The sequence below is a fragment of the Cavia porcellus genome, unplaced genomic scaffold, assembly GCF_034190915.1.
Source record: "Cavia porcellus strain 051 isolate PalLab524CR breed Dunkin Hartley unplaced genomic scaffold, mCavPor4.1 scaffold_16, whole genome shotgun sequence".
Taxonomy (NCBI): domain Eukaryota; kingdom Metazoa; phylum Chordata; class Mammalia; order Rodentia; family Caviidae; genus Cavia; species Cavia porcellus.
Window position 1 is genome coordinate 20,322,433 of NW_026947499.1, and position 27,391 is coordinate 20,349,823.

The 27,391-nt window shown below is 41.3% G+C and overlaps 1 protein-coding gene across 4 annotated transcripts in view; it reads right to left on the reverse strand.

Annotated features, from left to right (window-relative positions):
* Positions 1 to 24,992, reverse strand: part of Specc1l (sperm antigen with calponin homology and coiled-coil domains 1 like) — a 150,289-nt gene extending 125,297 nt beyond the window's left edge. For 2 of the 4 annotated variants that reach the window (XM_013141948.3, XM_013141946.3), the window contains exon 1: positions 24,165 to 24,742. The gene's annotated coding sequence lies outside the window, so the exon portion shown is untranslated. Of the gene's footprint in view, positions 1 to 24,164; positions 24,743 to 24,836 lie in introns of those variants that run through there. The other 2 variants (XM_013141945.3, XM_003477962.5) reach the window with 2 other exon arrangements.
* Between the last annotated feature and the right edge of the window lie 2,399 nt (positions 24,993 to 27,391).

Genomic DNA, 27,391 nt, shown 5'->3' on the forward strand with positions numbered 1-27,391 from the left:
ATAAAGGTAGGGTAATTGAGAGCCAGAGAGGTAACTAACTCTCCCTGGGCCAATTATTCTTAAGCAACAGTAACCTGAATCCAAACTCCAAAGGTTTCTGCTGTTCATAGGGCCTCCAGTGCATTCATACACAGAGCTTCCTATCCCAATAAACATGTCACACGATGTAAGTAAACTGTAATGACACTAAAACAATACTGTGCAATCTGTCCCTTCTGGATGTATCTGTCTGTTCTATGATCAATGCTGGATTTTTTGTGGGAGTGGGAATGAAGGTTAGTGGGGACTGAACACAGGACTGCACACATGCTAAGCATTTGCTCTAACCACAGAGCTACATGCCCAGCCCAGTGCAGGCACAGTATTTTTAAACAAGTTTCCATTTTGAAGTACTAAGTGCCAGGGTTGTTTGTTGGGGTTTTTTTTTATTGTTGTTGTTGTTGTTTTCATAGTAGCTGTTTTTAGACAGGTCTTGTTACATAGTTCAGGCTGGCTCTGAACCCACTATGTAGCCTAAACTGGCCTCTAACTCGAAGAGATCCTCCTACCTCAGCCTCCTAAGTGCTAGGATTATAGGCGTATGCCACCACACACAGTACCTTGTTATTTAATATAGACTATCTTTTTTAAACCAAAAAGTTTATTTCTAGGTCTAGATCAATGTGCATTAAGTTACAGCTATAAAGATAAAATTCTTAATTACAATCATTAATTTATATTTACTGCTTTTCTATTTAAGATAATACTTTAATTTGTTAGGCATGGATGGAAATTCAAACTGTTCCCATTACAGAAATAAATCCTACATTTTAGGAGGCTGAGTGGCCAAAACCTTTACCAAAACGTCTCAGTGCTTACCCGCTCCTAAGGACGGGATTTATAGCTCCAGGTTTACAAGCCTGCCTAAACCTAATTACACATGTGAAGCAACACAGGAAATTCCAGAACTTCCTTTACATCTACCAGATTTTATGATTAAAACCTACTAAGGAAAACAAATATAGAGCCATTTCTTATCTTCCACATAAAGTAATATTTCAAATAAAACCAGACTACATATAATAAAAAATTGTCTTGGAAGCCTTTTATAAGCTATCCTACACACCATATCATTGACCAAAAAATACAAACATCAGACTAATAAAAAGTCTTAAGTAACTCATTACTGACTCAATGCTCAACACTTTATACAATGAAAGGCAAAAGCCATGAAACTAGTCAGGAAGGAAATATATATGTTTATATATAAATATAAGAATATGAATAGGGCAATGTAACTGTCCCTCAGTATTGTGGGGGTTTAGTACCAGGACCCCTATGAATACCAAAATTTGCAGGTACTCAAGGCCCATATATGCAAAGTAGTATTTGCACAGAATCAATACAAATCCTCTGCACTTTAAATCACATCTATATTATTCGTAATACCTAATCAAATGTAAATACGAAACCCAAAGACAGAGGTCAGAGAAAGTGGGCAAATATACCTACTTTTGAGGAACTCAGTTAGTGAAAGAAATAAGATGTTAATGGATAGTAAAGAACTTCCTATCCTTCATAATTCTATTATTTGAAAAAAAAATGCCAGGAGTGGTGGTGCATGTAATCCCAGCACTCAGAAGGCCGAAGCCGAAGGACTGCCACAAACGCAAGGCCAGCCTGGGCTATACAGTGAGTTCAAGGCCAGCCTGGACTACATAGCAAGACACTGTCTAAAATAAAAAAGGCAAATTATGTTGCCCTTAGTGTGCCATTTCCTAGGTCAGTAACACTAATTCCCCAGCCACTCCTCTGGATTCCTACGCTGCCTGGTGTTTAATGACACTGTGTCCCAATCTGTTATATGTCAGATATGCTAAATTCGTGTCCCACCCAAATCAAAGAGTGAATTTCAAGGTACAACTAAGGATTAAGAGTAGGAATGATTTATTGAGAGACAGCTCCTAAGAGAAGGTGGGGGTCCCAAAAATAGTTTGCCACTGGGGCCCTTTGTCAGGGGTAATTTATATAGCAAAGTCACAATAATGGGTTCAACATGGGTCAAACTACAATCAACCTATATATAAGGCAGCTCTTCAACTAATATTGATCTAACACAGAAGCAAGCCACAAAGCAAGGGTACATGGAAAGAAGGCATTCTGGGGAAGGAATGCAGTCCAGATGCTCTGGACATCCACCTGGGTGACTTCATCCAGATGTTCTGGTCACTCACCTAGGTGACTGACAACTACCTAGACTTTACCAGGACCAGGTGATAGCAATCACAGCATAATCTCAAGTCACTGTTTATCCTTCAGCAAAACATGTAGGACTGGTCATTGCATCTTTATCATAATATGTCACCTTAAACAGATGTGTCTCCAGCCACAGGTTTTGTGTGCTCTCATCTTTTGCACTGATATTCTTCTGGGCCCATCCCTGTCTGTCTATTAATTTCTGTTTAAATTAGCAGCCTATAATAATCACAGTGCATCAGCACCCTGGAGCTGGACACAATTACAAGATAAATCTGCCCTACTAAGCTCAGAGTACAGCATCCTCCATCCAGACTCTGGGTTGCTCTTAAGCTTTAAAAAAACAACCCAAAAAAGCCTGCTTTTCTTGGGCTATCAGAGGTTCATACTGAGATCATGGTTACCTAATACTTTCAAGTCTCTGTCCACAAAACCCCTATAAATTTGGAAGTACTAAAAATACACGGTAGGGAGTCTGCCGTAATGATAACCAAGAGACCTGGACTGTAGTTCCAGGTCTGGTACCAGCTATATGAACTTGAGCAAATTACCTATTGCTATAAAGTGAGGGTTCAAATCTTTCAGAATCTCAAAATCTTTTATTTCATGACTTTTTTTTAAAGGAAAAAATTACTTTTTAGTAAGATTTATGCCTATCAATGTACCATTAAATATCCACAAAGCATTTCAACCCAAATCTAAATACATTTGACACATTCAGAAACCACCATAGGGACAGAGGACAAATTCCTAGGCCCTTAACCTGCTAGTCATGAAAAGCAAGGTTTGTGTGTCTTTCTGAGGCATTCATAAAAGCAGTTTTTGCTTAAAACAACAAACAAACAGGGCTGGGGATTTAGCTCAGCAGCATAAGTGCCTGCCTAGCAAGCTCAAGGTCATGAGTTCAGTCTCTGGTACCAAAACAAAAACAAAAACAAAAACAAACCTATGATTTCACTTGAGCCTACAAATGTTCAACAGATAAACAGAAGTAGAAAAAAACTGATTAACCTTTATTTTGCAAAACTGTGTCAAATTCTTTCTCAGCTGTGCAACAGGCATTTACTCACTAAGCAAATGTCCATTTACAAGTTGGTAAACAAGGATTTTGTATTTTTTTTTAATTTGTTCTGTTTTGTTTTCTAATGCTGGGAATCAAATCCAGGCCTTGTTTTGCAAGTGCTCCAACATTGAGCTGCAACCCCAAAGAGATTTGTTAGCCCTTATCTACCTAGCCTATCACATCCTGCTTCAAGACTGAGGATATAAAGATCAGAGATTTACAGGAAGATGAGGGTACAAAAATCAGAGATCTACAGGAACATCCAGCTACACTCAGAAGCCTCCAGAGTCACTTTCACTTTGAAGGGAGCCTCAAATGTCTGGAGACTGCCCCAATGAAAACAATCATTTCCCCTCAAATCACGAGGATTCCTCCAGAGGAAAGAAACCAGGACTGAGATCATGATCAACTAGACACAAACCCCCCTAGCACCCCATAAAACTGATCCTTTTTCTTCATTAATGGGCTAGTGTGATCCTCCTCTTCAAATCTGTGCACCTGGATTTCCTCAAACTGAAGCCCTTTCCCTATCTTCTCTTACTTTCCTTTGTTAGGAAATAGGCTTGACCTTTTATCAAGAGCTGTACCCAACCCTCTTGATTTTTTCTTTCCAATTAAAGTTTTCTTCCTGTAAATTTGTGGTGAATCCCTGTTTAATTTCCATTATAACTGAAGCAAAGACCCACACTAGCCAGTGACACATTTAACTTTTTTTTTTTTTTTTTTTGGTACCAGGGATTGAACTCATGAACTTATGACCTCACAAGTGCCAGGTAGGCACTTACACTGCTGAACTAAATCCCCAGCCCTTAACTCTTTTATTTCATAAACTCTATATTCAAAATGTAGAAATAACATTAGAATTGTAAATTAAGAACAGATTTAAACACTAGGGAAAAGGATCACAGTCAAGGGGAAACTACTTCATGGTCAGAGCCAGAGGGGAGTAAATAATTCAATGTTAAATGAACCAAAACTAACAACAATCTCACAAAATCACATATCCTACCAACCACCAAACAAATTTCAAAAAGAATCCTAGTAAAAAATGTTTTAATGGGGCTGGGGATTTAGCTCAGCGGCATAAGCGCCTGCCTTGCAAGCAGGCAGTCGTGAGTTCGATCCCTGGTACCGATAAAAAGGAAAAAGACAAAAAAAAAAAAAAAAAAAAGTTTTAATGTCAGGACAGCATGGAGGTGTACATCTTCAATCCAGCACTATGGAAATTGAGGTAGATGGATCACCTGGAGTCAAGGTCAGCCTGAACTATATAATGACACCCTGTCTCAAAAAAAAAAAAAAGTTAATTACAATATAGTAGACTAAACCTATAGTGCATTATTTTACACATAGTTCTCTAACATTTGTTATCATGAAACATACATTCAGAAAGTACATTCTAAAGGTAAGTAGGAGTGAGACTCCATTAAGAAAGTCAAGAACACTGAGAAAGTCTGAGCCTTGTCATGTTCAAAACACTGTGCATGTGGAAACAGAACGGGGGAAAAGCAGGAATAAGATTTTTCCAGCATGTAACTTTTAGCTTGAATCCATAGGCAAGAATTTAGTACTGCTCAAAAACTTCAATGACTACTGAGTAAGGACACACAATTTAAAAATGCTTATTTGGAGGTTGGGATTTAACTCACTGATGGAGTGCTTGCCTAAGAAGCATAAGGCCCTGGGTTCAGCCCCATCATCAAAAAATAAAAAATGACCAAAAAAAATAAACGTTTTAAATGTTTATTTTTATTGCAACAGTATTTTCTTATTTTTAAAGACATACCATTTAATACATTTGATATGGTAGTTGCAAATTATACAAATTATGGCACAGAGAGAGGAAAGATGACCTTCGTATCTACCCATTCTGTTTCCACCTCTAGCCTGGAGAAGGAAGAGAAATGTACCCCACTATTCTCTCTCTTCTGCAGGTAAGCACTCCCTTTAAACCCCTCTGGCTACAACAGGAATGAGCAGCCCCTGTCTGACTTCACCTCTTTCCCATCACAAGTCCCTCCTTTCTGCCTGGTCACAGGGTGATGAGGCCTGGCGATGAAGCCACAGGTGAAGGGCTGTAACCCATCAGCCAACCCCAAGTGGCCCTTCAGTCAGTGACAAGGAAGTGAAGATAAGCAGGACCAATGCAACCCCAATAAAGAACAGAATCCAAGTCAAAATGCAATAGAGTGGGAGAAAAGCTGAGTAAGAAAGATTAAAAACAACAACAACAAAAACTTTTCAAAAATTTGGCTTTGTGAGGGGTGAGAGTCTGACTAATGGGGAGGCTGAGATACTCTGTTAACGTTCCAACAGTCATTTAAATATGAGGTCAAGCAACCTGGAATGGGGGAACAGGAATTGCACCAGGGTCTTACTGAACTACATCCCCAGTCTTTTTTTTTTTGTAAAGTATGGGAGTCTTGCTAATTCACTAAATTGCCACAGCTGACATAAAACTATTTCCTCTTGTTTTAGCCACAGAAAAGCTCCTTCACACTGATTTAGGATTTCTCTCAATTACTCTGTAAGATTTAACACAAGGAAATACTTAGAAACAATTAGAAGCTCCCCGAATTTTTCAAAAATAGAACCAAATAAGTTTTTTTCAAATAACAGAATAAACAACCTCATCTTACACTTTTAAGATCTATTTCTAAAGATTCTCTTTTAATGTAACTTGGTAAAAAAGCTGTTAAACTACTGACAATTCATAACATTCCAGACAAATGACAAAGCTGGAAAAGAATAGCCTAAAAGAATTTCTGGCTTCAGTACACAAATGATTTCTCCAGATTTAGTTCAAAACAAACTGGTTCCCAAATTACAAACTGCCAGGATGCCATAAATGCTGAGTATCCTCTGGTCCACCCCTCCCCATCCAACATTTCTAAATATTTTTTTTTAAAGTCTATTTAGGACCGCTTCTTCAAACCATGGCTCTATGAGCACTTTCGGCAGACAGTTACAAACTTGCACAATACTGTATTCACAGAATTAACTTCCAACCATGTTTTAATTAAAAAATCTGTTTAAATACTATACCAAATTCTGATCCAAAATGAAACATTTTATTTTGTACTTCATTAATGATTCAAATGTAGCAATGTTAAAAAACTCCTTTCTAAATAGCTTAAAATTTTAGACTTGAGACTTTGTTTTAACAATGGTACAAAGGAAGACTTTCTACATTAACAAGTTAAAACAGATTAAATTCAAATTTGGTTTAGTAAAAAATACTTTTTCAACAAGTGTTCCCTTGGTTAAGTTAAAAAATGTATTAAAAGTACTATAGAGTTCTTTTTTCTTCCAAATACTAAAAGTATAAAGCAGTGGTACTCAAGAAGGGAAAGGGCACTTTTGCACAACAGGGGACAATTAGCATTTTAAGTAGGCATTTTTGGATGTCACAACTAGGCAGGAGGGAGGAATTACTGACACTGTGAAAAAGGCCAGGATGCCACTAAACATCGACAATACACAGTAAGAACCCCTCAGAGGAATTACATAGCTTAAAACAACAACAGTGTTGGCCACGGGTGTGGGTAAGTGGTACAAGACATGTGGGCAAAGCCAAGGATTCAAAACCCAGAACAATGATGAGGGCAGTGGGAGCGGATATGCTGAGGCCCAGAAACCCTGAAATAAGATGAGTGGTTGTCTCCTGTATAATATTATAAATAGGGTTTCATCTGTACACTCTATTGAGCTGCAAAAGCCGCTGCACTGGCAGATGGCAGACCTAAAGCCAAGGATGTGTCTATGCACAGGGCTTGTCACACCCCCAGATTTACAACCATACTTTCTAGGAAAGGCTGGATAGCTAAACAAAGGGAATTCTCTGATATATAGACTAAAATCAGAGAAGAAGCCATTTAAGCCTCACTGTATATCTATTGTGCTCCCTGTCCTTCTGCAGTCCCCTGCTGGCCCAGCACAAGCAGAGAGCCCCAAATGGATTTCAGAATCAACTGTTCTCTTGTCTGAAACCTCAATGGCAAGAGAGGTTAAGAGAGAAACTAAACCCTGGGAGCCAACTCTACGTTGACGCTTGATAGCAGTCCTGTGGATTCCATGTATATCATTTCACTCAGCTCTCTGCTATCCTAAGATGTAGTTGCTATTATCAGATCCTCCATATAAAGAATGAAACCAAAACTTCCACAGCTGGCAAATGATAAAGCATGGGTCTATAATGGCTGACCTCCAAAGAAGCCATGTCTATTTCCCACAGTTGGGTGACCGCAGGTTTTCTTTCTCACCTCAGAAGAGCCTGCACCATCAGACTATATAGAAGGTCTTGGTGCATCCTACCTTCATAAACACTTGGAAATATGAAGATGATTCTGGGAACCCAAATGAAGTTCCTCACCTGCCAGCATTTCCTTGTTCCCAGTAGTCCTGCAACCTATCTTGGTCTCTTTGTACATCACAAAAGAAGTCTAGAAGGACAACCACTACAGCCTCCTGAAACGCTCCCTGCCTTCCATTCTTTCTCACCTCAACTCTCTCCGTTTCCCTCTATGTCATCCTCCTGTCAGATAATATCTCACTGCCCAAGATCACACACTTTAGCAAACATCCACAGTGCTTCACATCACAATTCCAACCACCTTCCCTGTGCTGGCTTTTTATCACTGTGACACAAATCCTTGGGAAAGCCGACTTAATTAAAGGAAGAGAGGTTTGGTTGGGTACAAGGCTTCAGAGGTTTTAGTCCACGATTGCCTAGCTCCAGGGCTTTGGGCCAGCCGCAAGGCAGAAACATCATGGCAGAAGAGCTGTCAACCTCATGGAAGCCAGAAAGCAGACAGAAAAAGAGAGTCAGATGGCCTACACTGAGTTTCCTCCTCTTTCAATTTTTGTTCCATCCAGGCCTCTATCCTACTGGATAATACCAGCCACATTCAGGCTAGTCTCCTCCATCAGACTGCTGTCCTACCTGCCAACTATCTCTGGAACCACTCTCAACAATTAAGAGTAAACCTCTCACCCACTTCATTTCCTGTGTCACACACATGCCACTTTTGTTTGTTTGTTTGTTTTTGGAGATAGAGTCTCACAATGTAGTTCAGACTGGCCCTGAACCTGCTATGTAGTCCAGGCTGGCCTTGAACTCACAGTAAACCTCCTGGTTTAGCCTCCAGAGTGCTGGGGTAACACATGTGTGCCACAATGCCTGGCTCTGCCTACTTTCAATACCCATACTTTTGCTCCTACTACCTCCTCTTCCTAAAAGTCCTTTACCATCTTCTTGCCAGAGAAGTAACCCTACACACATTACTTCAGAATTCGACTCCAATGCCATCTATGTAGTAACACGTACCTGGTTTTCCAAACAGTTGGTTCCTCCTCTCTCATATCTCTCTAGCACAGTTCTGCCACAACACTCAACGTACCTCATTGTATGTACAGACTAAAAAACTCATTTGCTGCTTATCTGACATGCAAATTTCACCAGACATCCAGAATTCTACCTGGCAATCCTTGGTCTGACACAAAGCAGAATCTCAGTTAAAAAGGCACTGGTTGGAGAAGGGAGAAGCCAAAACACAAAAATACACAGTAGGTCAGGCAATGGTAAGAAAGATGGGCAGAAATGTTCTGCCATAAGCAGTATTAAATATTCAGCTTCAAAACTTCTGCTTGATAGCCAGTTCTCAACAGTACCACCTATCTAGAATTTCAAAGCTATTCTCTGGGAATCCTTCACACAGTTTGGTTAAGAAAAAGCAGGTCTTTTTTCTAGTATTAACCAGCTATCCTATGGCTGGTCAATTTGCCTGGTTCTCACAGTCCCCTCCAATTGGTATGCCATTCCCCGAATCTTAAGGTCCCTCATCCTTCACAGCTAACCTCAGCCCCTGCTATGGTTGTATCTAACGCCTCCCACAAACCCTCATGCAGTCATGGGGCATTTTGAAGGTGGCTGAATTAGGGTGTGTGATGCTGAGATTAAGGGTGCTATACCCTGGGTGTGGGGGGCACTATCCAAAAGTTGAGTAACCTGGATGAAATAAAAAGGGAAACCTGCTGGCTTGTTTGCTTGCTTGCTGCTCCTGCTTCATTACTCCACTGCTTGATGCCTTCTGCCTGCCCTGCCACTCCATGGACTGTTTCTTCTCTGCAATGCCCCTGTGCCACGCCACCCTGCCTTGCAGCCAGCTAACTACGGACTGAAACCTCTACCAACTGTGAGCTACATAAACCTTTCCTCCTTTAATTTGTGGGTGCTAGGTATTTTGTCCCAGCAACAAGACAAATAACTAAGGCAGTCTCTCTCCTCCAGATCCTATCCCATACCACTCTATTCCACTCCTATGAAGTACAGCTATAAGGACCTATATCTTCCAAAATCCACAATCACACCGAATTCCTTCTCATGAAGCTCCATACAGTTGAGTCTAACTCTTCTTAGACTGAGCACTAGACTCTGAGGTGGCAGATATAAATAGGCTTCTCTCACAGGCCTTAGAATACATATGCCCTACACGGAACACAAGTAGGCTAATGTTTTTCAAATATCACTAAAAAACTATGGAGACTGCAATCAAATAGCTTGAGAAAGAGACAAATCAAAGCTACGATGCGATGATACTAAATCACTGCTGAAAAGTATGCATGTCAAAGGTAAATCCTAGCTGTTATGAAACGGGTCAGTCACTCACTACACAGTTCAAGGCCTAACTGTCATAGACATTCTATTACTTTGTCTAGAACTACTCACTGCTTAGTGGCAGGATGAAGCTGTAAGAGGGAAAAACTGAAGATCGGTGGAAAGTACTTCCTTCCAAGTTCAAAGTGTCATGGTCCACACTTCCTTGTTAAAATGCTAAACCCAATATATAATTCAATTGCACTGACTATGCCACCTCCGTTTAGGGTAAGCTTTATTGAGTGGCTTTATTGTGTGAAAATAATAACCATCATAAGTTCATGCAATAACTCAATCACCTGTCAGTTGCAATACAATATAATCAATCAGATAGTAAGAAAACAATATGCAAAATAAATGTTTCTCCCTTATGCTTCATCCTAATTTAACAAAAGTAAACACTTTTTGCACAATATTATGCAATGTATTAACATCTGAATTTCAGTAAGATAGTACTGATAGCATATATTAAGAAAAATACTATCTTAGAAAGCTCACAACTTTCTCCCAATTTATAGATGACATCTTCAAAATCTAAGCCTTCAAAACTATTTTCTAGCCAGGTCTAGCAGTGCATGCTTATAATAAGTCTCAGCACCCAGCACTTATGGGCTGAGGCAAAAAGATTGCTTGAGCCTAGGTGTTCAAGACCCTGTCTGAGAGCAAAGGAGAGGGAGAAAGGAAAGAGAGGAAAAGGAAAGAAAAACAATTATTTCTAAGGACTTCAGAACAAAAAATCAAAAATTATTTTTAAAAGAGCAGCATCGGAAATGTCATGGGTTATATCATATAATACACAGCATGTGACATAAGAAGGCTGAACTCTGAATAGCAGTAGCCTGGGACACTGGTCAGTGCAAACTCATAAATTTACAAACCAGGGGAAAGAACTCTAATTATAATTGGGTAGAATTTATATTCAAATGCTAATTCCACTGACTAGTGGCTCTGAGCATATTACTCATATCCAAAATTCACATTTCTGATTTTAAGTGGAAAGCAGTATCACATAGGACGCTTCAGGAACCACATCAAACAATGTGTCTGAGCTTAGAAGGAAAAGCTCAGCACACAGCAGCACAGTTAAGCGTTAGTCTCCTTTCTTCCCCACCACAGCCAGCAGGACAAATTTCCCTCGATCATACACTTAATTCTTCCTTCTTCCTTCTACTTTATCTCCTCATGGTACCAGCAGAAACATAACCCTCTCCTCTGCTCCCTAACGTACACACAGAAGCTTCAGGGATTATTCTGGCATCCACAAACTTCCACTGAACTGTGTGCCACCCTCTCCCAATCTTCAGTACCATGGCTTGGGTCAGTGCTGTAGTCCAACGCAACACACTTTCCCTTACTGTCCCCCATCTTCCTCAGTCAGCTCCAAATCAGACTTGTCTTTCCTTTGCCTGTCCTGGCACCTGGCTACCCCTTTCTCTTCTTGACTCACTCCACTAGCCTTTGACCACAGTTCCCTTACACAGATCTCTTTTTCTGATCCTTCCTGAGTTCTTTCAAAGTGTTCTTCCTTTGAACTATTGCTTTTTAAAATAAGATGGGATAGGAGCCGGGCATTTAGCTTAGTGACATAAGTGCCTGCCTCACAAGCACAAGGTCATGAGTTTGATCCCCAGTACCAAAAAAATAAAATAAAGTAAGATGGAAAAATAGTACTGTGGTTGGGATTTCTATAAACATTCTTTATTAACTTAATTAGGAAATAATGCAAAGATTTTTGAAAAATTCTCAACTTGGAAACTAACATATTCATAAATAATCTATGCTGGGTATGGTGACATAACTGTAATCCCAGTACTCTGGAGCTGAGACAAGCTGAAAAGTTTAAGGACAGCCTGAACTACATAGCAAGACCCTGTCTCAGAAAAAAAAAAAAAAAAAAACACTTCAAAGAAGAAATTATATGGGAAATCAGCCAGACACAGTAGGCAGGCACCAGTAATTCCAGGTCCTTAGGAGGTGGAGCCAGAACAGGTTGAACCCAGGAGTTTGAGGTCAGTCTAGGCAACAAACCATAAACCTCATGCAACGTAGAAAAAATGGGAGACGGGTGATCAGAATGTGTTTTAAACTGAATTTTGAAAATAAAAACATGGCATGTCAAATTTGTGGGAGGAGTATGCTTGGGAGAAAAAGTGGTAGAGCACTTGGCTAGCATATGCAAGTCGCCCTGTCTGCATTCAATTCCCAGTACTGAGGGTGGGCAGCAAAAGCAGGGTAGGGTCTCTGTCCATTGTGTTCTGCTATCACAGCCTGGATAATTATACTCTAGCACATGGTTCTGGAGTCTGGGAAATTCAAAATCAAGAGCTATACCTAAGCTGGGCCTTTGTGCTGTATCTTCCCATGGTGGAAGATAGAAAGACGTAACAGAATCAGAGACCAAGAGGTTGAATGTATAGCTCAAACCTTTCTATCATCAGTATTAACCGATTCGTGAGGCAGAGCCCTCACAACCCAAACACCTCCTAGTAAGTCCTTCTCCATTGCTGTGCTTTGGCATTGAAGTTTCTGAGACATGCTTTTTTGTTAGTTTGTCTTTTGTTCTGAGACAAGGTCGCACTATGTAGTTCAGCTTGGCTGGGAACTCACTATGTAGCTAGCCCAGACTGCCCTTGAACTCAATCACATCTGGCTTGGAATAAATGCTCAGATATGGGTGAGACTCAAACCATGATTCATCCCAAAGCAAATTCCCTTCAGATATGAGCCTATGAAAACAAGACAAGTTACCTATTTATAAAAGAATGTGATGGTTGGACAGGTATAAAATAGACAGTCCCATTCCAAAAGGGAGAAACAGATGATACAAGAAGGAAACTGGTCCTGAGTAAGTCCAAAACCAACAGAAAAAACAATATTACATCACAAAACTTCACAATAACCTTCCTTAACTCTAAACACCTTCTACATAGACAGATGGGAGGCAAAACCTCAAGGGCCCAGCTGCTCTATCTCTTAAGGCTTTGCTGGACACAGGCTGTGCTCAGATCTCACTGGATGAAGTCTTGGGCCTGTTGCTTACCAGGCTGGAATGGCACACTGGTGAGTCTACTGTGCTAGGATCTCCACAACAGCTCTGTATCTATCTCAACTGGGCACCACCCTACTAGAGAATCTCCGAGGTGGCTATGACCCCACAAGGTTCTGCCTGGATCACTAAGCTGGCTGTCTGATACACCCTTAAATCTAAAAGGAGCATAGTAGCTTCCAAAGTGCTATGACACAGACAGAACTCCAGGTTTTTGCAATAGGATAACAACCCTGGCCTATACTCTGGTTCCCTTCCCCCTACGGTTTTTGAAACCATGTTTCTCAGTTACATCTGAGACCTCATCAGAATGGCCTTTACTGTCTATTTTTCTATCAATATTCAGATCATCACCACTTAATTCCTAACACTGAGGCTCTTTCTTTAGCTCCTGTCTTCTGTGGACTCACTCATGCTACATTCACAGAAATCCAGGTTTTCTCTAACATGTTCATCCAAATTCTTCTGGCCTCTACCCATTATCCAGTTCTAAAACTATTTCCACATTTTCAGGTATTTATATTTCCATCAGTACATACCGCTTCCCAGGAACCAATTTGCTACTCCAGTTTGTTTTGTGTTGCTCTAACAGAATACCTTAGCCTGGATAACGTATAAACATCAGAAATTTACTCAGCATATGGTTCTGGAGACCAGGAAGTCCAAGACTGAAGGGCCAAATCTGACAAGGGCCTTCATGTTGCATCACCCCATGATGGAAGGTGAAAGGGCAAGACAATGCAAGGCAACTCATGACTCCAAGCTCTGTTTTAATTGGTATTAATCTATTTGAGTGGCGACCTGATTACCTAAACCCAGAGGCCTCATCTCTCAACACTGTTGCAATTAATATAGATAAGGGGTTCCTCCCTTTTACCCATTGCAGGACCACTGTGTGGGAAAAAAATGAAACCTAGGTGGTTCAGGCTGGGGCTGGTAGGGGCCAGCAAGATTTCAGCACAGGCACACCTTGCCAGTCTCTGTGTAAATACTGATATAACCAAAGTCCAGTGTTGGCCAGTATAAAACCCTTGCATAACCAAGGCCACTGCTGGCATGCAGCCACTATTATGTAGACATCTACATATAAGCTGGACTTCCATGAAGCCTGGCAGACAGACTTGAGGCCTGTAGACAGCCATGCAAGTGTGTAAAACTTTCTGTTTTCCCACCTCTCAAGAACCAGATGTAGACATTGTTGGGGGCTTCCTCCAGATTTGAAAAGCATTTTAAAAAAAAATGGCAGCCATGAGGAGGAGCTGGTGCTGTGGAGCTTTCTATAACAGTCCATGCTGGAGAGGCTGAGACAGGAGAATCCTGCCTTTGGAGCCAGAGGCCAGCCTGGGCTTCAAACCCTATTTTGAAAAACGCAACAATAATAAAAAGTCCAACACCCATTTGTAATTTTTAAAAAACCTGAAGAAAACAGGTATACAACCACCTTATCTAATAAAAGTCATTTATGATGAATCTACTGCTAACATCGAATTAAATGGGAAAACTGAAAGATACTTCTATAAAATCAGGAACACAAGGATTTCTATCATCTCCACTCATGTTCAATGTAGTACTTTGAAAGTTCAGCTAGAGCAATCAGGTAACAAAGAAAAGTGATGTGTATAGAAGAGAAAGTCACACTACCTTATTCCCAGACAACATGATCCTTCACACAAAAAGCCCTAAATATTACACCAAAAGGAAATACCAAATGGAAAAGAGGTTTTGCAGCTAATCTTCAGACCATTAATTCTAGAACACAAAAAGAACTCAAATAAAAGATCCAATCAAAAGTGAACAAATGAAATGAACAGAGGCTTCACATAAGTACCAATAAATACATGAAAAAATCTCCAACATCTCTAATCATTAGACAATGAAAACAACCCTGAGATTCCACGTTACTCCAGAAAGAATGACTGCTCTAAAAATATTAACATAGCAGTCCTGAACTGAAATAAATTATTGATTTATGCTGTCTGAATCTGCAGACAGGAATCCCTTCAGAGAATCTCAGAAGAACTGTAGGCAATTCTAGAATAAGACTATTCTACAGGATAGAATCTAACAACTAGCCTGTTTTGAGTACAGAAGGCTCTGGAAATAATACAAAGAAGATCTTCAACTCAGTAAGTGAAAATAGCTGTTTTCAATTTTAGAGAGATTAAGGAAGCCGGGAATTTAGCTCAGTGGCATAAGCGCCTGCCTGGCAAGCACAAGGTTGTGAGTTCAATCCCCAGTACCAAAAAAGAAAAAGAAAGCCAGATTAAAGAAACTTGAAATAGGGTTAGTGAGTAAAAGTTAGCAAGAGGCAGACTCAAGGGCAAAGTATCAATCAGTGCTTACCAGAGAAACAGATTTAATGTTTACAATATGTAAGAATTTACAACACTGCTTACAATGGCTGCCCAGAGTCAGGTGTGGAGGAGTCAAAAAGGCTGTCTGTGTGGTAGAGATCTGAAGGATCCAGTTGGAGGCCCGGAGCTCAGTGCGGTGTCCTCTGGGAATCCAGAGCTCTGTGCTGGAGGCTGAAGAGTCCGCACATCGAAAGTGAAGGTGAAGACTAGAACTCCTCCAAAGAAACAAAAGTGAGCCTTCCTTCTTTGTTTCTCTTTTATACCATTCAAGCGATGATCCTCCTTAGGGTAAATTTCTGTCTTCATAAATGCCCTCGGCCACAATGAGAACTATGCTGATCCAATTAGTCGTGTGTTTTTTACTCAGGTTGACACAATCACCTAACTATGAGTCAAGAAATGCCTCTACAAATGAGTTATCTTCAAAATAGCTGGGTCCTCCTCCTCACTCACCAATAGTACTCTAGGGAGGACTAGAGGCCTGAGCAGCTCTGGGCATCAGATAAAATGCGAGATTCTTACAGTATCCTTAGGTAGCTGGAATACTCAGATATTCACAATGATTTCTCTCTAAAGGCTCCAGGCAATGGTGGCACAACTCTACCATTTTTGTTTATGTGTCTGAGACAGGGTTTTACTACATAGTTCAGGCTGGCCTTGAGTCCACTATATAGGCTGGCCTCGAACTTGTGGCAATCCTCCTTCCTTAGCCTCCTGAGTGCTGGGACTGCAGGTCTTAAAGCATCCTATTAGGGGGTAAGGATATAGAGCTCAGTGGCTGAGTACTTAGCACATGAAGGTTCTGGGTTCAATCCTAACACCACTTTTAAAAAAAAATCATGAACTGTGATGGTGCACATCTGTAATCCTAGCTACTCAGGAGTCTAAGACAGGAAAAGCACTGAGTAATTGGGCCACACTCTGAAACTAAAAATAAAAAGAACTGAGGATGTGGCTTGGTGATAGAACATATTTGGGGTTTGATCCCCAATACAGGAGAGGAGAAGGCTATTGGGGAAAAGCACCATATTGCACCTAAGCAAAAAGATTTCTCCATGCTTGCTCACTTTCTCACTTGCCTGCTTCCCCTCACCTAAAAGCAACCATAATCTCAAATCACCTGAACTTACTTCTGATGCATCCCAGGCTAGAGACTTATCAAAAAATATCTAGCCTCAGGGTGCAGCTAAGTAGTAGAATACGTACTTAGCATGACTTCCATCCTAGCATGGAAAAGAAAAACAAAAAAATTTAACTCCAGGTTTCTTCTAAGGAATTAACCTTAAAAGAAAGCATGCTTACAAAAGACAAAGAAACTGTTTGCCACAATGGAAAGAAAACTCAACAAGTGTTTGAGAGGGAAAGGCTCTTTCCCTCCTTGAGCATGTAACTCCTTCAATCTTCACCAGAAAACATGTTCAGTAACTGGTAATTCTACCGATTCTTCCTTAGAACTCCATTTCGGGCACAACTTCCCCTGTTGATCATCCTTTTTCCCCTTTTCAGTCTATACCTTTTTTGGCCAGCAAACACAGTACCTATGTAGCTTTCTCTACACAACAGTGTGCACAGTCACATGCAACTAGGAACGAAAAACATTGAGAAAAATAAAGCTTGAGTGAGAAAGACAGGAGATTAACCTTTAAGAAAAATCTTATACTTATTTCAAAACTCCTCTCCCTGGCCTACCACCACTATATATAGTAATATTTTTCTTTTGCTTTTACCTGGGCCTTGTACATGCTCTATCACTATACCTGGTTCCCAATTTTTCAAATTTTACTTCCACTTTCAGATTTTTAAAAAATCACTGTAGGAATAGTAAATACTGAAAAAAAATATGAATTACCTATTTATAAGATACTTTACTGAAGCTGGTGTTTTTCGCTTTTCAGGGATTTTGTTTGTTTGGGGGGGGTGTTTTGTCTTTGTTTTTTGGTGTTACTGGGGAGTGAACTCAGGTTCCTTGCACTTTACTATATCCCTAGTCCTTTTATTACTTTTCTTGTAGAGACACGGTCTTGCTAAATTAGGCTGTGCTGAACTTGCAATCCTTCTGCGTCAGTCTCCCTTCAGCATACACCATCACATCCAGTTCCTGTTACTCTGTTATTTTAAAAATAATGGAAGGGCCAGTTGTGGTGGAGAACAACTATGATCCCAGCACTCTGGGAAAATAAGGGAGGACAATCTCAGGTCTGAGTCCTGCCTGGGCAATTTCATAAGACCCTGTCCCACTAAAAAAGGCAGGGAATGTAATTCAGTGAAAAGGCCTTAGGGGTTCACCCCCCCCCCCAGGGAGGATTAAAAAAAAAAAAAGGAGGCATGAGGAAATTCCAAATGTAAGAAAAATGAACAACTGAACAAAAATACCAGCCAAGCGTGATGGAACATGCCCGTATTCCCAGCACTCTGTAAATTTGAGACATAAGGATCTTCTTTTAAAACCAAACCTAGACAACTTAGGAGGCCTCATCTCAAAGAATGAAAAGGGACAGGGATGTAACTCAGTACAAATGCCCTGGGTTCAATCCCCACAATACTTCCCCAACGCATACCTAAAATGATGAACCTGCAGGCCTCCTTGGCCTCCCAGCCCAGCTCCAAAAAAGACTTAACTTTAACTTAATGCAGTCAAATTATACCTCTGAATGGCTTCAGGGAGGACAGGTGGGAAACCAGTAAAGAGAAGAGGCCACAGAAATATAAAGACAGGAGTCAAGGAGTCAAGGGAACAGGGACAGAAGAGTTGAGAGTACTCATAAGACAAGGCAGTCAAGTTTAGTCTGCCATCCACCTTACGCCACTCCACAGCTTTGGTTTCCCCTAGGCAATGAAAGACCAGACCTCCATTCCTTTCACAAAAGGAACCTGAATGTCAGCACAACTGTAACTGCCAGTTTCCACATTCCCCTTTCCAAGCAACACTGTCTCAGCTCACAAGAAACCCTGTCTGCTGCTTTCCAGGGTAAGCAGCACTGAAGTTCCTAAACCACCTAAACCTAGCCAAACCCATTCTCTTGTGTCTTGTGACATGGTGAGCATTCCAGTGAAAGGGAACATACAAGATCTTAAGGCAGAACCCAAGCTCAAGTCCAATCCTGGCCACTCATTAGCTCTGATTTTTGTTTTTGGTCTTTTTGTTTTCTTTTCTCTCTTTTTTTTTTTTTTTTTTTTTTTCCTTTTTATCGGTACCGGGGATCAAACTCAAAACCGCCTGCTTGCAAGGCAGGTGCTTATGCCGCTGAGCTAAATGCCCAGGCCCTGTGTTTGGTCTCTTTGAGACAGGGTCTCGATATGCAGTTCAGGCTGGCCTTGATTTCACGTGGTAGCTCAGGCTGGTCTTGAACTTGCAACAATCCTCCTGCCTCAGCCTCCCAAGTGCTGGGATTACAGAAATGTGCCACCATACCCAGCTTGTGTTCTTAACCTTGTTCCCATTCATTCTGACTTGCTTTCCATCCCAATCAAACTGGGTCAGGCTGGGTCACAGAGCAGAAGGCCCGGCTGAGAAGCCTTTTACCTGAGCTGGCAAGAAGCAAGCTGAGAGCTGGTCCGATGGCAGTGGGTTATCAGAACTTACTAACATTAGTGTCACTAAAGTTGGTATACCACCCCCCCACTGCTAAATTTGACTGGCTTAAAAAAAAAAAAAAAAAAGAAGCAAGCTGAGTAAATGTGCGTTTAAAATGTACATGTCTAATAAAATGTGATTGCATTACTTCTATGGTCAACACAGAGGCTGTATAGCACAGGACCAACTAAATAAATCTGCCCTTGTGAGGAAAATATCATTTTTTGCCCAGGAGTTTAGCTCAGCAGCCTAAGTGCCTGCTTGGCAAACGCAAGGTCATGAGTTCAATCCCCGGTACCAAAAGAAAAACATCATTTTCCCTTCAGGTCTAACCACTTTAGGTGACCCAGATTATCTTCCCTAATTATTAGCATAAATACTGTAAGGAGGTTTAATGTAGGATACAACTTCAATAATTAATAGTGTCATACAGTAGACAGTCATACAGTAGATTCAGACCTGTAAGTCTGGCACATTTCCAAAAGCATCCTTGGCAACACACTTGAGAAACTTTTTTTTTTGAGATAGGATCTCTGTAGTTCAGGTTGCCCTCTAACTCACAGTGATCCTCCTGCCTCAGCCTCCTGAGTGCTGGAATTACAGGTGTATACCACCAGGCCCAGCCAAATACACATACTTCACTTGTTCTTTGTGAAGCATCTCTATTATGAGTTAACCAAAGAAAGCCAAATACTTATTATTTACTCGTTCTTTGTAAAGCATCTCTCTTATGAGCTCCTCAAATAAAAGGAATTGGACACAATTTTCAAACATTTTATTAGGACCTGGGGATTTAGCTCAGTGGCATAAGCACTTGCCTGGCAAGCACAAGGTCATGAGTTTGATCCCTGGTACCAAAAAAAAAAAAAATTCAATTAAGCTGGATGTGGTGGTGCATACTTGTAATTCTAACACTTGGGAGGCTGAGGCAGGAGGACTGCCATGAGTTCAAAGCCACCCTTGGCTATATAGTGAGTTCAAGCCCAGTCTGGACTATATAAAATGCTGTCTCAAAAAAACAAAACAAAACAAAAAAATGTTTGAATTTGCTACCAGGGACTCATACTTTCTCTTTCAAGTTCATCAGTTAATCTCAAAAACTACTCCAGACAGGCCCACATTTACCAGCTGCTTTCTATTTTGCATTTTATGATTTCACCTGTAAAGGTGATTAATGCTAATCATACTGACTACAGCAACTTCTAACACCATTAGGGAAATCTAGTCTTTGATAATTTATGTCCACAACACAGACAGCTACCACAGATTCAAACTGCACTGGTGCAACCCTGTTCTATATAATTAAGTACTCTCCTGACTTCTCACCCACCGCCCTACCCCTGCCATTAGAAAGTAAACTTTAGCAACTGCTCACAGTGGTACCAAGCAGCAAGTCTCAGTTTCAGGAAACGCTGAGGCAAGAGGATCACCTGAGCTCAGAAGTTCGAGGCCAGCCTGGGCAACAGAACAAGAACACAGTGAGACATGGAAAATTTTAAAAAGAATAATGGATTTTGTGTTTTTGTCTGTTTGCTTTTCTGAGATAGGGTCTAATTCTGTAGTTCAGGCTGGTCTGAAACTCCCTATGTAGCCTCGGGCGGCCCCAAGCTTACCATCCTACTGCCCTGGCCTCCTGAGCACAAGGAGAAGCAAAGCGTTTTTCCCACTTTAGCTTTCCCGTCTTCCTTAGGCTATATGTGCCTAAACTTGAAATGTACTAAATTAGTCTCTTAAACTCTTAGCACATCAAACAGAGCGCAAACACAAGAGGAAAAAGGGAAGTAATCCATACCAAATCCACCTTTCAGAGTTGGGAACAAAGATGATGCCACTGGTTTCTGACTGATAAAAATAAAGACAGAGTCCCTCCTTCAAGAAATAAGACATGAATTCAAAGCCAGGTCATGTGGTGCATGCATGTAATCCCAGCACTCTGGGAGGTAAAAGCAGGAGGATCAAAAATTTAAGCCCAGTCTAGGAAAACTGGAAACTCAGCTAGACACTTTCTCAAAATAACACATTTTTTTGTTATTTTGTTTTCCAAGGCTGTCTCCCTATACAGTTCAACTTTCCATGTAGCGCCATGCTGGCTTCAAATTCATGGTGATCCTCCTGCCTCAGTCTCCCAAGTGCTGGGACTACGGGCGTGTGCTACCAGGCCCAGCAAAACAACACATGTGTAAAATGTAGTTCAGTGTGAAGGCCCTGGGTTCAATCCAAAAAAGAAGAAGTAAAAACAAAACAAAAAACCTCTGAATTCAACACCAAGGTACCATTAAATGTCCTTTGAAAGTTGGTACACATTACTAAAAGGTGTCTCACAGAGCACAATTGGAGTGAAACCTCCTTTAAGTGCAGAGACCAAGCTATCTGTTTCATGTATGCTGAAACATACTGTACCAGCACTCAGCAGATTCAACTTTCAGAAAGCTGTAGATTATGCTACACACTGCACTGTCACTGCCTAGCAGAGGTAGCAGTAAAGTCACAGTGTGCCAAATCTTAAATATAAAGGATGCTGAACAAGTCTGCAGGAACCTGGAGGCCCAGGGAAGCCATCCAGGCAAAGTAACATCTGAACTAAATTTCCAAGGTGACAATATAATGAAATGAAGGAACACTCCAGCAGAGGGAGACAGAGAGAATGAAAAATTTCAAAGAACCCAAAGACGCTCAACACAGGTCAATGAAACACTTTCACAAAAGGTGAGGTAAGAGTAAGAGGCCAAACCAGAGTCCAGTAATGAAGTATCCTGGGTCCACGCTAAGCAGACCTTAGTACTGTACAAACGCAGTCAAAGGCCTGGATGGTTTTAAATGGGAGAGTGCCTGTGAACAGTGTAACAGTTTGAAAAGCTATGGTATGAGCAAACTCATGAAATAAACGAAAAATAAAGAGGTACAATGCAGATGTGGGGAAAAGGACAGGAAAAGTACTGCTGAAAGACTACCACCTTCTCTCACAGCTTGCTTTCACAGAATTACCAAATTATCCTTTTAAAACAGAGAACTCAGAGGAGGCTGAGAATGGCTGGTCCGTGGAATGTAAAAATTGGCACTATGAAGAATTAGAGATTACTAATTTTAATTCAAGAAATTTTAATGTAACATACATTTCAATCTGTTGCAGTATTTTGAGAATACTATTCTATAACTCAATCTTAATTGAGGTTATGAACAAACTACAATGAATTTTAAAGGTTTCACAGAGATCATATTACATTCACTTTGAATCAGAGTAATGCCTTCTCCCTCAGCACCCTCTCCCAAAATTATTTAAGCCAACCTTCCTTCCCTCCTTTCTTTCTTTCCTTTCAGTGCTGGGAATGGCCCTGAACTCCTGGGCTCAAGGAATCCTCACATCTCACCCTCTCAAGTAGCTAGGATGACTGCTGTACAACACCATCGTAGCCAGCTGGATGCTTAATTTTAACACTAAAAACTCGGACTTTTTAAGAAATGACAGTGCTTTGGGTAAATTTATAAAGAACTCCCATGTTGTCCTTCTGCTCCTGTACAAGGACCATTCAGGGGCCTGACACCACAGCCTCTGAGATTCGTTCTCACCTACTTTATAACATCACCTGACCCCATCTCTCATCTCTGAGGAGAGACTTACAGAGTCATGAAACTGGTGAGACCTGTAGAAGAATGGCAGAAGAGTCTGCAGATAAGGGCCCTGTAAATGATAATTGGCATCTCAGGCTCCTTTCTATGCCCCCAACATTATAGATGGGAAAATTAAAATTCAGAAAGGAAAGCGGACTTGCCCAAAGCTATGAAGCCAAGAAGAGAATCTCTTCAGCCTCCTGACAGTCACCATTCCTCTGTTGAGCTGAGCCATTCTTCAGCTAAGTTAAAGAGTCTGTGTAACACTATGTGCAAGTTGCTCGTGTGATTCAAACACGTAGAGACTGACACGGCAACTCTCATGCATTAAGAAACCCAAGCCTGATAGTACAGGTAATTATGAACCTACACAATACTATCACACGAGTCATCTGATCAAATGTACCATGTCAAGTCAGTTATAAAAAGAACTTTTGCTTCAGAGATACCACATGTCAAGAAAACACAACGCAGATACACGTCTTGAAAATTCAAGTCTGGAATAAAAATTTTAATACAAACTCCATCTTGACTACAACTACTACAGTTAGTCTCCATTCACTATACTATTCTAGATACTCTGGTATTTGGGCTGATACCGAAGCACACAGTGATAAAGCTTTTCTATGCTACCATACTCACTGTCTTACTTAAAATGAATGTCAAGGAAACCCTTATTCCTGGGTTATATACACACAGACAAGCATTACATAGCATTCTCCAGGAATCTAAACATGCTAAGAGATCACTTTGTGTAGACTAAATCAAAGGGGAAAATGAGATTTTTATTGAAAAAGTTACTGGATCAGAAAACTCATAGAAAATTTTTATCCACACCAAAATTCTGCATCTTTCACCACATCCTTTTCTGTATTGGTTTGGCTGTTTCACAGCACACACGTATATTTTTTATAACTTGTTTTAATGATTTAAAAAATACAGTCAGCTCTCAGAATCCTTGGCGGATTGATTCCAGGATCCCTGCAGATACCAAAAAGTTTGGATGCTGAAGTCTCTTACACAAAATGCCAAATTTTTGCACATAACCTGCACAAACCTTCAGTACACCTTAAATCCTCTCTAGAGGATTCAACTACTTAATACAAGAAAATGCTATATAAATAGTTGGGTTTTTTTAAAAAAGCATAGTTGTTATACTGTATTGTTAGGTCATTAATGACAAGGAATAAAGTTCATACATGTTCAATACATACTATTTTTTCAAAATTTGGGCATCACTGATTGGGTGAAAGACAACCCACTGAACCTAATTCCTTTGGTATCACCTACATTGGTAAAACTGCAATTCTCTCACCCTAAACTTTCAGAAAACTCTGCTGTTGTCTGCCAAGCCCACATCTCTGAATTCATCAGAAGATGCATCCTCTTGAGTGACAGCACACTTTTGGGCTCTGCAATATTTTTTAAGGAAACCACTATCAATAGTCTGAGATTCTCTTCACAACCATACGACTTTTCTCTGTCGTCAACTGGGTGAATTTATTTTAAAAAATTTTCCTGGCTCTTCCTGTACTTTAGAACAAATTACCAAGGGCATCAACAAATCAAAGCTTCCAACATATGAACAACCACAAGAATTCTTGTTTTTATAAATACGTTAAACCTACCTGGAAGTTGATTTCTTTCCTAGTCATCTCCAGATCAGTTTATCCAAGAATGAACCATGATAGCTTAACCACTTAAACTAGACAGTCACCAAGTTGTTGGAAACACACTGGATTATTCATAGCCAATCTGATATAATCAACCAGATATCAACAATAAAGAGATTTCGCCTGCTTCCAAAATTTCGTCAAGCAAGCCGGGCGCGACCCCTCCACAGCGCCCGCCACACCCCCGGGACTCCCGGCTCGCAGTCCTTCCTCCCCCGCGCTGAGCTTTCGGGACTCCGGAGGAATGCAGTCCTAAACCCAGGCAAGGGACCAGGGCTACGGGGCGGTGGCCCCAGCCTATACGAGGGCGCAAGGAAAGCGAAGTGCGACGGTAGCACACACAGCCTCTTTCTCGGCGCGGAGGCAAATGACCCAGAACCACCTAGAGCCCAACACCCGCCGAAACACCCCACGGTCCCGTAGGTCCACTGGGCAAGAAGTGGGTCGGTCCCAGAGCTCAAGAAAGGGACAGCGCAGGCGCGGACGGGCTGGGGGCCCAGTAGGGAAACGGCGCAGGCGCGGGGCCCGCGGGGTCTGCGGGGCTGCCCGGGCCTGGCCGCGCGGGCGGCGCAGGGGAAATAAACTTATCCGCCGGCGCATGCCGGGGAGAACCCCCCTAGCTCTTACCGCGCAGCACTGCCTCACTCGCTCGTTTCGCGCTGGGACCGGGCAGAGAGGTCGCCCGGTGGCGGGGCCCGGATCCGTTGACTCCGGCCCCAGGGCAGCAACCAACCCCACGGCGCCTCTCGCACGGCCCGCCCAGCCTCCCTCATGGTCCCCGCCTCCAGGCCGCCCCTACCCCGCCCCTCCCGGCCGCCGTTGCTGGCGCAGGCGCCGCACCTGCCCCGCCCACATCCCATCACTACGCAGGCGCCCGTCCCCTCCCTGCTAGTTCGCATCGGGCCTGCACTGGGTAGTGAAGTTTCTCTGGCTCTCCGCCATCGCTCTGCCTGGGAAGGCAATGCGCATGCGTCAGATCTGGCACTGGCCCTTTTAAGATCTGTAGTATAGGAGGGTCTTCTGGGAGCTGTTGCCTGTGCTTACGGAGAGCTGTAATCCCAAATGCTTTCTTTCCTCAGCAAATACTAGGTCCACCCTTTATGCAGCATACATTTGCAGTGTGTCGAGGACCGTGCTGTACCTGAGCCAACTGGTGAAAAAAACGCATAAGCCTTGCTCTCCTGGCTCTCCCAGTACACCAAGGTATACAAAAAGTGAACTACCAAAACAAACAAAAAAGACTCAAAAAAAAAAAAAAAAGCCGAAAAAGACTGGGCGTGTTGGCGCATGCCTGTAATCTCAGCACTGAGGAGGCTGAGACAGGAGAATCGCCCTAAATTCGAGGCCAGCCTGGGCTATATAGGAAGACCCTGTCTCAAAAAAAAGACTTAATGTCCTTTAAAAGTTAAATTTCTATTACGTTGCAAATATATCAGTTCTTTCCTGTTATGATTTGAATCAACATTAGTAGATTTTTCTTGGGGCTGGGGATTTAGCTTAGCGGCATAAACGCCTGCCTTGCAAGCAGGCAGTCTTGAGTTCGATCCCCGGTACCGATAAAAAGGAAAACGACAAAAAAAAAAAAAAATAGATTTTTCTTTACATTCTAGGAAAAGCATAAATTGGTCTTGATATATTGCTAAATTATTTGCTAATATTTTACTTAGCATTTTTCCATGTATGTATATGATTGAACTATATTTTGGATCCCTGTATTATTTATGTGTGGTTTGGTATTAAGTTTATTCTAAATTCTGCTGTATTTGGAAGATAATTAGAACAGAATTTTCTGTTCTTTTTAATGCCTGTTGAGCCATAAAATCATCCAGGCGTGATATTTTTCTTTGGTTTTGTTTTCTGTGATTTTTTTGACGGGATGGAATGCATATTTTAATGTAACATTCCATTTCTTTTTAAAAAATTTTTTGGCATTCAATTTAACAGTCTAAGTCTAGATTGTTTCTTCCTGTGTTTTTTTTTTTTTTTTTTTGCTGTTTTATTTTTGCAGAAAAGTGTCTGTGTCACTGTTATCAAAACTACAGCATAATGTTGTTCATATAATTCCCTTGTGGTTTGGGTTTGGGTTTTGTTTTGGGGTTTTTTTTTTGTCTTTTTCATTTTTATCAGTACCAAGGATCGAACTCACGACTGCCTGCTTGCAAGGCAGGTGCTTATGCCGCTGAGCTAAATCCCCAGCCCCTGTGGTTTGAGTTTTAAATTTTAAAATTTATCTCCATGCATTTCTAACACATTCATATGTTTCAGTATTCAGGAAGTGAGCCAGGTATGGTGATGCATGCCTGTAATCCCAGAACTCAGGGAGGCTGAGGTAGAAGGTTCAAAAGTTTGAGCCCAGCTTGGGTAACTGAATGAGACCTGTCTCAAAATTAAATAAATAGGGCTGGGAATTTAGCTCAGTGCAAGGGCCCCAAATTCAGTTCCCAGTAACACAAAAAACTTTTTTTTTTCCAGAAACCTGGGGATTTAGCTCAGCAGCATAAGCACCTGCCTCGCAAGCACGAGGTTGTTAGTTCGATCTCCAGTACCACAAAAAAAAAAAAAAGAAACCACCATCTGAGCCCAATCCTTCCTCTTGTAGTTTCCCAGATACAGCTAACTATATTCAATTTCTTAATATCCTAGAGATAACTTATAAATATCCAAATAAACGGACACATTATTTTGCTTTTTAAAAAATATGCCTTATGGAGCTGGGGATTTAGCTCAGCGGCGCAAGCGCTTGCCTTGCAAGCAGGCAGTCGTGAGTTCGATCCCTGGTACCCATAAAAATGAAAAAGACAAAAAAAAATATGCCTTATAGTACTACACATACTAATACATAGCTTTCTTTTTTTCTTTTTTTTTTTTTTTTTTTTTTTTTTGGTCTTTTTGAGATAGGATCTTGCTGTGCAGTTTAGGCTGGTTTTGAGCTCACTTTGTAATCCAGGTTGGTTTTGAACTCAAAAGGATCCTCCTGCCTCAGCAGGCGTCCTCCTCCTGCCTCCTGCCTCAGTGGTAGTGCATGCAGCACTACCACGCCCGACTTTTTTTTTTTTTTTTTTAAACACAGTCTCCCTATGCATTCCAGGCTGACCTGGAACTCACTGTGTACCCCAGGTTGTTCTCCAACTTGTGGCATTCTCCTCCCTCAGCCTCCCAAGTAGAGATTACAAGCATGCATC